The sequence below is a fragment of the Castor canadensis genome, chromosome 12, assembly GCF_047511655.1.
Source record: "Castor canadensis chromosome 12, mCasCan1.hap1v2, whole genome shotgun sequence".
In the NCBI taxonomy this organism is placed as follows: domain Eukaryota; kingdom Metazoa; phylum Chordata; class Mammalia; order Rodentia; family Castoridae; genus Castor; species Castor canadensis.
Window position 1 is genome coordinate 107,439,451 of NC_133397.1, and position 11,639 is coordinate 107,451,089.

At 42.1% G+C, this 11,639-nt stretch overlaps 1 long non-coding RNA gene across 1 annotated transcript; it reads left to right on the top strand.

The window, feature by feature from the left end:
- Nucleotides 1-2,751: 2,751 nt before the first annotated feature.
- Nucleotides 2,752-11,622, top strand: LOC141414914 (uncharacterized). The gene is made up of 3 exons (XR_012439900.1): nucleotides 2,752-2,868; nucleotides 4,765-4,906; nucleotides 11,420-11,622. It is a non-coding gene; the product is annotated as an uncharacterized lncRNA (long non-coding RNA).
- Nucleotides 11,623-11,639: the final 17 nt, after the last annotated feature.

Below are 11,639 nucleotides of genomic sequence, written 5' to 3' on the forward strand. Positions count from 1 at the left end.
AGGCTCAGATCAGAGTGCTAAGACCCTGTGTTGTGCTCATGAAAATGATTCTGAAGATGAAGAGGTTAGAATAATAATCTGTGTATCTGGGCAACCCTAAGCCAGGGAGTCAGTGTGCTCACTGGGAGCCATTCATTAAGCCAGGAAGCAATGGATGTCCCCATTTGTGGCCGGTCTTTCTCCTCTTTCCCCTCTCGGGGTGGGGTGAATGGAAAGGAGGCCCTAAGCAGACTTGCTGAGGGGCAGGCCATTTTTGTCAGGAGCAGCAGTCTGATTTAATACTGAAGTCAGGAGTGAATCAGGCTACCAGCTATCTTGTGGTAGCTGGTGGTTCCGCTGGTCAGCCTCCTCCCCAGCCTCTCCAAGAGACTAACCACCCCCTCAAAGATTGCTTGGCATCCATTTTTCAGACTTTTTATTTATTTTAATTTTTAAATCTTATCTTTGGATGTTTGTGCATGAGGGGATTTCATTGTGGTCATTCCATACATGTACCTTGAACAAGTTCCCCCCACCACTGTATTCGTATTGCTCTTCCTCTCCCTGCCTTCTTCACACAGCGTTTGATGGGTCTCATCGTGCTCTCTTCTCATGCATGTATACCTCGGATTTCCATCCTCTTCATCCTTGGTATTCTTTCCTTTCCTCCTCCCACTCACCACCCCAGACAGTCCCCCATACACATTCATGTCCTATTATTTTTACTACAACCACCACCACCTCCACCACCACTAATGGGTGAGAACATGTAATATTTGCTCTTTTGAGCTTGGCTTATCTCACTCAGCACGATCATCTCCAGGTCCATCCATTTTCCTGCAGATGACATAATTTCAGTTTCCTTTGTGACTGAGTAACATTCCATGGTATATATACATACATATATAGTTTTTCAGTCTTTTGTTGGGTCATGAGGCCAGGACCTGGGAGTTTGAGGGATAAGTAGGCTTGAATCAGAGGCTGTTTGTTCAGGAATTCATTTTTATTTTTGTTTTGCAGCACTGGGGATTGAACTCAGGGCCTCACACTTGCTAGCCAGGCACTCTTACTGCTTGAGCCACTCCACCAGCCAAGGTACTCATTTTGACATGCACAGAGTTGGGTGCTGATACCTTGAAAGAGCCTGGGACCTGGACCTCCCGCTACATCTCTACAGCCTGCAAGGACACAGAGAATGCTGAGAAGCTGCCCTTTGCGCCGATCTCCATTGACCAGCGAAATCTGCCAAATTTCTCAAAATGAAATCTCCTAATTCTCCCAAGTCAGCAGTCTGCTTAATACGTGAGAAGTGGGATCTCCACTCTGCAGAATCTGTGAAGACTGGGTCAGCTGTGTTTAGCCCTGGACCTTAGTGTCACCCTCAGTAACTCCTTGCTGATTGGTCCCTGGGGAAATTCTACTGCACATTTGCTATACAGCGTTAAGGAATACTCACACTGAAAGGAAGTAAGGATGGGAAGAGTATGAGGCTAAGAGTGAGAGATGGGGACGATGGTGAGGTAGCTAGAGTTGGCATTCCTGCCTTGAAGGTCATGTGGTCTTGGAGTGAATCACGGAGAGGACCACGGGTCAGAGGGTATTGAATAGATCCTAGTGGTGGGACAGGCAGGGGCAGGAGCAACGAGAGGACTGTTCTACTCTGTCCATCTCCCAGTCATGTTGGTTTGTCTTGACTTTGCCTACTGAGAGTAGTGTTGCTGGGGGCTGAGGTACAGTGGCTCTTCCAGCCAGTTGCTGAGAGCTGGTGGGGTGGCTCAAGTGGTAGAATGCCTGCCTAGCAAGTGTAAGGCCCTGAGTTCAAACCCCAGTACTAACTAAATAAATAAATCAACAAACTCATCAGTCAGTTGCTGAGAAAGGTACAGTTTGAGTTTGAGAATGAGGATTGGAGGTGTGGCTTAAGCAGTAGAGCACCTGCCTAGTAAGGGTAAGGGCCTGAGTTCAAACCCCAGCACCACACACACACACAAAATCACTGAGAAAGGTATATTCATGGAGAAAGAAAACAACACAACTCTGCTTGAATCCTCAAAGAACTCTCAAGCAGTTCTCCTAGGCAGCACCATTTTGAATTCAACCAAGGATATTCCATTGGGAAGTTACAGCCATCACACTGCTTGAATTTATTTGGCAATTAGATTTTTGAGCCAATATTTGTAAAGTGCTATGTAATTCAAAACAGTCTTACACATCATCCATTTGGTTCTTGAAATAACCCCACCAGCTCCACTTTATAGAGCCAAGATTCAGACCTTAAAAAAGATTCAAATAAAGTCACACAGCTAGCAAGTGGCCATCAGGTTTCTTAGTTTTGCTATTTTTTATTTATTTCCCCCCACAAAATCTTCTGAGGTTTTTTTTTATAATCTGCTATACCACTTAGAAATATCATAAGGGTATAACTTGGAGCCAGTGGATGGGCTACCACTGAAACTCCTAAAATCACATGTGAAGTTTGGAAGAGAGAGAGAGAGGGAGAGAGAGAGAGAGAGAGAGAGAGAGAGAGAGAGGGAGGTTTTTCTAAGGATGAAGTCCACAGTTTGAGCAGATTTGTGAAAGTTTTTATGATGTGCAAGAGATGAAACAGCCCTGATAAAAGGAAAAGCTGTCACCTACCTCCTATGTACACCAGTGCCATGACAAACTAAAATTAAATTGCTAACATAAGGATAACAACCTCCAAATGAAGCCCTTGATAGCTATGCCAAAATATTTGGCATTAGGCTACAGAAAGCATTCAGATCATGTCAATGTTATTTTTACCAGAATGCTTGGCTCTGTGTAGACACAGCCTGGCTCTCTCTTGTCCTTGATGCCTTTTCCTCCCATCTTCACACATCTTGGGAATGGAGATGGGACAGGTGGAAGGTAACTTTTCCAGCTTCTTTAACAGACTCTCTTGGTTTCCCCCCCAAGAAACTCTCTCTCTCTCTCTCTCTCTCTCTCTCTCTCTCTCTCTCTCTCTCTCTCTCGTCATCAGTGGGGATAGGGGCTTTTCTGAATGTGGAGAATTCCCAGTCCTTCCACATCAGTCTTGAAAACTGACCGTCATTGTAGTTTCTTATTCTTCTTGGTAGGAATTGGCTCAAGAAGAAACATGTAACTCAATTGTGGTCAATGAAATTGGAAGGCAGCTCTTCTGGGGGTGCGTCTGGAAAAGACATTTGTAGCTCTTTAAAAAAAAAAAAAACTGCAAGGAATATAGAGGTCTTTTTTCTAACTCTGAGCACAATTGCCCAGAGAAATGATGACCAGAAATCTAGCAGCCATCTTGTGGTCATGAGGTTGGCATGATGACGGTGTCCAGGCAGAAGTAGAGGAAAACCCTGGGGTTTCTTTTTAGTGAATTAACTAATCCCAGAGTTTCCCTATTTCTAACAGCATGTTACGTGATATGTGTTAAACCGTTCTGAGTGAATTGATAGTTACTTGTTGGCAAAAATTTGCTAATTAATAGCTCAGACTGGGGAGCCACCTTCTATGGAATGTCTTGAAGTAAGGTTGTCTTACTGGCTTGGAGATGATCCCACCTTCCAGAGCTTCCAGAGCTCCTGAAACTGGGTGAGTTAACAGCAGAGGAGGAATTCACTTAGGTCTCCCAGGTCTACCTATCTTAACCCAAATTTTTTTTTTTTTTTTTTTTTTTTGGTACTGGGGTGTGAACTTAGGGCCTCATGCTTGCTAGATAGGTGCTATACCACTTGAGCCACTCCACCAGCCCTTTTTTGTTTTGGGTTTTTCAAGATAGTTTCTCATGAACTATTTGTCTGGGCTGGCTTTGAACCACAATCTTCCTGATCTCTTGCCTTATAAGTAGGTAGGATTACCAGTGTGAGCCACCAGGTAACCAGCCCAGATTACAAACTTTAAAAGGGATTGGGATAATTATTTAGCTGATTGTTTTTAAGCTCTGACCAACCAACTTCTATATTTACAGAAAACAAAGACGTGATGCTTTAGAAATCTACAGATATTCAATTGGAAGTCACTTAGAATTCTGTTTTATAATTTGAAATCTTTCCATGAAATAAAACCCAGTGCTTGGGAGATGGAGGCAAGAGGAGTGTGAATTTGAGGTCAGCCTGTGCTGCATAACAAGACCTATATAAAGAATTCTACAGTTCAATGCTTCATACAGCCGATATTTACATGATAGAGACAATCAATACCTAAAATTGCATTTCCACCTTTACATGTGTCTGTGCATACAGCTCTTGCCATATTTATTTAACCAGTTTTTATTGTTGTTATTTTGTCTGGCAGTACTGGAGTTTTGAACTCAGGGCCTCACACTTTGCCACTTAAGCCATGTCTCCAGCCCTTCTTCCTCTGGTTATTTTGGGGATTTATGCACAGGCTGTCCTGAAACCACAATCTTCTCTATCTCAGCCTCCTGTGTAGGTTGGGCTGACAGGTGTGCACCACTGCACATTCTGCTGTGGGTTGAGATGGGGTCTTGTGAACTTTTTTTCCTGGACTGAACTTGAACCATAGTCCTCTTGATCTCAGCCTCCCAAGTAGCTAGGATTACAGGCAGAGCCACCAGCATCTGGTTGCAATAACCAGTTTAAAAAAAAAAAAACAATTGGACAAGTTTTGTTATGTATCATATTATGCATACTTTTAGGATGTATTGTAAGATTTGAATAAGTTTGCCTTGGCAAAGCAAAACTTCTGGGTTATTTCTGGCTCATTGGGTCAGCAAAAACACTGGGTGTAAATACGTATTCAGTGTTCCAAGAAAAACAAAATTATCTATTTCAGATCTTTGAATAAATATCTGATGGAGACCACAATGGGAGACCTGGGACATCACCAGACATCTCATAATTGCTAGCAGTTTTTACCATGTGGCCAGCAATGTTCTGTGACCTTCCCTGATTTAAACACCCAACAACCCTGTAAGGTAGGTACTATATATTTTTGTGTATGTGGCAGTACTAGGGTTTGAGCTGAGGGTTTCACCCTGCTAAGCTGGCACTCTACCACTTGAACCATGCCTCCAGCCCTTTTTTGCTCTGGCTATTTTGGAGATAAGATGCCGCTTTTTGCCCAGGCTAGCCTGGACCTTGACCTTCCTGTTTTAAGTTCCCACTGTAGCTGGGATAACTGTTCATACTACCATGCCCAGTTACTGGTTGACATGGGGATCTCAAGAATTGTTTGCCCAGGCTGGGCTTGAACCACGATCCTCTATCCCAGACTCCCAAGTAGCTAGGATTATAGGCGTGAGCCACTGGTGCCCGACAGCAGATACTGTAAAAGTGCCTGCTGTATGGATGAGAACACCAAGACAGAGGTGCTCACCTGGCAAACCACAATCTCAGGGTTTGACTTCATGAAGCTCACTTCAAGAATTTGGACGCTTATTCACTTCATTATATTTTCCTCTGAACAAAGAAGATTTCCAAGGTTGAAGAACCTGTTTATTGACCCCCTTCCCTCTGTTTGGACTGGACACTTGCCAGCTGAGGAATGAGAACCAGTCTTACACGCTGTTTATCGACTCCACACTGAAGGGAAACGATCCAAACACTTCTCTTCCAAACTTTCTGACCTGAAATTGTAGGGCAAACAAACTTTTCCATTTGCAACCCTTCATTTCCGCAAATTAGAATTTTTTCAAGTCTATGCAACAAAACCAAAATCAACCAACACACTGAATGGGGAGGTGGGGGTGGAAGGAAACAGTTGCTGGTCTCTGTCGGAATTAAATTCTTGTATTCATTGAAAGAGTTTTATCCCCCCACCCCACTCCAACTTATAGATTGACTTTGGTGACAAGGAAGTGTTAGACAACCAACTTATAAGGTAAATATTATGTTAATGATCTCCACACTTGTCAGATGTGACAGACATAGACTTGTCCTTCCTCATTCGGGCAATGACCTTGGAAGATTCTGCAGCTAGAGTAAAGCAATAATAGAAAAACACTTAGGAGAAAGTCAGAGAATTCAGAGGCTCAAACAAAGAGAACTTTGTTTCTCTCAAATCACCAGAAGTCAGGAGGTGGATGATGCTGGGGACAGCTGGCAGTCTGAAAGAAACAAAGCCAACATCTCTGCTGCTCCTGGCCTTTGTCCCAAGAGCATAAGAAAGCTGATATAAGTCAGGCATGATGGTTCACACTGTAATCCCAGTACTGAGGAGGCTGAGACAGGAGGATCATGAGTTCAAGGCCAGCCTGGGCTACATAGCAAAAGAAAAGGAAGACTGATATAGATGCAGCCAACCTGGTCATCCCTCCAGGCAAGAGAAGGAGCAAGGAAAACACATGCCCCGTTGTCCCTTCTGTTAGGAAAACAAAGCTTGCACAGAACCCCTCATAGGTTGTGCTGTCACCTCAAGTGCAGAGGAGGCTAGGAGAGTATCTAGATTCCCTAAGCTCTGTAAGTAAGGTGGTAAGACAGAGTGAAGTGAGGAATGGATGCAGAGCCAGTATTCCAGTACTGCCAAACAAGAAAGCCAAGATTTCCTGCTTACCTTGGGAAATGCTGTCCCAGGGCCCATGAAAACATGGCTTCATTACTTATTACACACCTAACACTACTAGCTTTGGCTGTAGAGTTTTCCTAACCTAAAGAAGGAAGAACTTGCTAGATGAGCTCACAAGCCAGCTTTTCACAGTGTCAGGATATCATGGGAAATTTTCACCCTCCACTTTTGTGTAAACCAAAGGGTTGGGGTCTGTACAGATGCTTCAAGGGCTAGAGTGCTCTGGTTCTGTATGAGTAGTTAGTTAATAAGGTAATTCTGTCCCTGCATCAATGTCACCGCCAGTGTTACACCAGTAGCATGTTATGACCCAAGGTTTTTTGTTTTTGTTTTTTTCTTCAGTACAGGGTTTGAACTCAGGGCCTATACCTTGAACCACTCTACCAGCCCTTTCTTTGTGATGAGTTTTTTCCAAGATAGGGTCTCTTGAACTATTTGCCCAGGCTGACTTTGAACCTCAATCCTCCTGATCTCTGCCTCCTGAGTAGCTAGGATTATAGGCGTGAGACACTGGCGCCCAGTGCTATATCCCAACTTTTCCCAGAAGTGTAAGTGGCCTTTGCATTAAGCTGACATGATGGGGGTAATGTGAGTGTTGCATGGGAAATGTATGTATACATATACACACGCATTTATATATATATACACACACACACATATATATATATATCTTCTTTTGGAGGTACTGGGGTTTGAACTCAGGGCCTTGTGCTCTACACTTGAGCCACACTCCCAGCCCCTTTCGTTTTTCTTATTTTTAGTTTAGCAAATAAGATCTCACTTTATGGTTGGGCTGGCCTGGACCTCAATCTTCCTATTTATGCTTCTGGTATAGTTCGGGTGACAGGCACACACCACTGCAGCATTTTATTGATTGAGATGAGGTTCTCACGAACATTTTATCCTGGCTAGTCTCAAACTGCAATCCTCTGGAGCTCTACCTCCTGAGTAGCTGGGATGACAGGCATGAGCCACTGAACTTGGCTTGGAATTATATTTTAAAGCATGGCAGTGCCGCAAGCTTAGAAAACAAGGACAAATGGTAGAGCTGGGTGTGGTGGCACACGTCTATAATCTTAGCACTTGGGAAGCAGAGGTAGGAAGCTCAAGACTAGCCTGGGGGATGGCTGAGAGGTAGAGCACCTGCCTTTGAGCATGAGGCCCTGAGTTCAAACCCCAGTACTGCAAGAAAAAAGAAAGAAAGATAGAAAAGGCTAGCCTGGGCTACATAGGAAGAAGCTGTCTCTAAAAAAGAAACCCAAAACCAGAAAAAAAAAAAAAAGGACAGATGATAGAAGCTTAGAAAAGAAAGAAAAAGTTGACATAAATTAAAAACAAGAATTCATTCACATGAATTTTTGTCCTAAGATTTTGTCACTGGTCAGGCCCCCTTCCAAGAACAAGTGACCTGCCTGTTAAAGGTCATTGCTGGCTTACTTGTCATTCTTTATCAGCTCACTCTAGGCTCAGGAAGGCTGGAGTGTGTGCATTAGTGTACTTTTTAGTGCTGACATGTGGTAGGTACATATTAAGTCCATATCAACCGCAAAAAAATCCCTGTTCAGGTCCTTCTATGATGGGTGGGATATTGCCTGGCACCAGCCACCACCAAGCAGCACAGAGTTCACTGGTAATTCAGGAAACTCCAAATGCGTTATCTCTAACCTCACACCAAAACTCCCTTAGGAACCTGGGGTGAGGAGGGAAACACAGGGAGACTGAGAATAAAAATAACAACACGGCATCGCAATGGATCAGGGCGCACAGCTGTCCACAAGCGATGAGCACACAACTTCCCTTGGAATTTCCCCAGCATCCTCCTGAGGTAGGACATATGATCCTTGGGTTGGAGGAGTGGCTCAAGGGGTAAAGGTGTCTGCCTAGCAACTGTGAGGCCCTGAGTTAAAATCCCAGTGCCACCAAAACAAAAAAGAAGAAAGGACATACTGTCCTTGGTTACTGACTGAGAGACGGGAGTCTTCGAAAAGGCAAATCACTTGCTCAACGCAGTAAATCGTGAGACCGTAAGGATTCAAGCCCAGTACCATTGATACATCACATACTGTCCAAAACAGATTTCATAGCTTGCTGTGATTCCAGTCAATAAATGGAACTCTTCTAATTTGGAGACATCCTAGGAATGTTTGAGCACCTCTCCAGGGACAGAACACAACCCTGAGCAAGAGACAAAAATACACACTTTTCACCTTCATCCTTGTCAACCACTGAATTATACTTAATAGCCTGGAAGAAACATCATTTACTAAATTTTTCTCTCGACGAATGACTTCTTGTTTTTTCAATATTTTAAGCAAGTCTTGGGCAAACGTGCTTGCATGCTCACGGATACGCACTTGTGCGCGTAGGTCAGGTTTCTGCAGGTGAGAGTCCTGTAGGTGGAATTGCCGGGGTGACCGATCGTACACTTTTAAGTTTGCAGAGAGCAGAGATTCTTCCAAGTGACCCGTCTCACACAGCACTGCGGAGAACGTCCATTCCCTTTGCGCTCGATTGCGCTGAACCCGTTCATCTTGGGTTGATAATATTTTGTTTTCAGTTGCACTTCTCTGACTACTGGGGCAGGAGATTGTTTTCATGTGTTTATTAAACATTTGCGTTTCTTCTTCTCTGGGTAGCCTACTTTTCTCCAGGCTTTTCTTTTTATTATTTATAGGTAATAAATAATAAATATTAAATACAAATATAATATTTATATTAATATAATTAATATATAATCATATTATTATATTATATTATAATAAATATTAAATAATTATTTAATAATTTATTAAAATTGTATATGCGCTTTGACTATTAGATGTCAAAAGTGTTTTCTCTCAAACTGTTGCTTGAAGGCGCAAGTGGTAGAGCACCTTCTCTACCAGGACCTGCTCAAGGTCCTGAGTTCAAACCCCAGTACAGCCAAAACTATTATTAAAAAAAAAAAAAAAACCTGTTTGAAAATTAGGTTTGTAGATTTCTTTGTTTTCTTGTTTATTTGAGATAGGGTCTCTCCATGTAGCCTAGGTTAGTTTACCAAGTGCTGGGATTACAGGCACACACCACCATGCCTGGCTAACTTTGAAGATTTTTTTTTTCAAAATCATTACAGTTTGCATGCTCAGATCAGTCAATTTTTTACTTCTGTATTTGGGGTTTGATATTTTATTTAGAAAGACTATCCTCACTTGAAATATCTTTAAAATATTTTACCCCATATTTATAAAGTGCTTTTTATATGTCAGCAGTGTTCCACATATCAGTGAAAACTAAATTGTTTCTTTTCTTCCAGTACTTACATTTTTTTTTAACATTTAGACCTTAACTCACTAGGAATTTATTTCTCTTTGCAAAAAAGAGAGCAAACCTTCTCAATGCCATATATTGACAGGTTCAGCCTTTCCATATGCAAATTCCCATCACTAAGAGATCACTTCCACGCATAAATGTTTGTGAGTCTTTTTAGTTACACTGGTCCTCAGCCAGCACCACACTGTTTTAATTACCATAAATTTGTAATATATTTGATCACTCTCAGCACAAGATTTTCTTGACTATCCATGCACAACAGATGACTTTTAGAATCAACCCAACATGACTGGAAATTTCTATTTCTGATTGGGATTATACTGAATGTAGACTAAGATGGGAGAGATCCTTTGTCTCTTCACAGCATTGAGTGTTTCTTTCCATGCAAATGTCTGCAATTCATTTTGGATGGGATCTTTTTTCATTAGTGTAAGAAAGTATCCTAGTTTCTTTGTACAGGTCTTGTGTGCATCTTGTTAAATGTATTCTGGGCTGTTTATAATTTTAGTAGCTATAAAGGTAGCTTTTGCTATGCTGTATTTATCAACTGGATATTGCTGTATATCACAAAGCTGTTAACTTTTTGTTTTCTGAAATGGTTCTAATATTTTTGTCAACTATTTTTCTTGGCTTGTCTGGGTAGACAGTTGTGCTCAGTTCTTGGCACCCACCTAAGCACCTTCTGTTCATGAACCCATTTAATTCTCATAATCCTTTTGAGGTAGTCATTTAGCATTGCCCTTGTTTTTTCTGTTGAGAGTTTAAGTGACTTGCCAAAGGTCACACAGTGAAGGCTTACATCCATATTCGCCTCTCTACAACCTGATTTACAAATAATAGACTTATAATAGATTTGCTTCTATAATATTTCTTGCTTCACTGTTTATACTGCTGACAAGGACCATAGGGCTGAACTATGAGGAGGTGAGTTAGGCACCTGCCTTGGGCACAAAACTTAGGGAGGCTCAGTAACCAGGGGGAAGAACTACTCCCCCCACACACTGGGACTTGAACCCAGGGCCTCAAACTTGCCAGGCAGGTGCTCTAGCACTTGAGCCACACCCCCACCTTTTGAAGATTTTTTTAATTTAATTTTTTTGGGATAAGGTCTCTGTGCTAACTTTGCCCCCAGCCCCAATCTCTGATCCTCTATCTCCCCTGTAGCTGGGACTATAGGCATGCACCACCATGCTTAGGTAGGACAAACAACTTTGTAATGGCAATTGCAGCCATTTTAGACTTGGAAGCAAAAAGATAAATCAGTAATCCTAAAGCCTGACTTTATTTGGACTTCACATACTTCATCCTTCAAGGAGTTTTACATTAATTTTGATTTATTAAGATACTAATTTTACTGATGATTCAGGGAGGGTTTGGCTTTTGAATTTTTAATGATACCCAATCATTGTGCATATGATGATTCTTGAGTTTTTCTGTATGTTTTTAATTCTGCAGTCTGGGCCACTTCCTCTTGCACCCCACTGTAATCCCAGCGTTGAGAATCCCACACTCTGGTTCCTGCTGTTTCCTTTTTCTGTGTAATACTTGTTATTTCTCTCCCCTCCATATATCCTTCATAAAATAAGGGTTATCTTTTTATTCCTGGCTTTCTAAGCATTTTATTAGGAATGACACTGAAGTTGAACAGGTGCCCTCCAGCATCCAGCAAGATGATCACGTGGCATGTCTCCTTTAATTCAGCGGTGCAAAGAATTCCACAGACAACAAGAAGCTGTCTCCTGACGTTTCTTATCCTGAAGAAACCATAAGCATCTTCACATCAATTATTTTCTGTCATCTGAACTAACCTGTGAGAGTCTCAACATGATGATTAA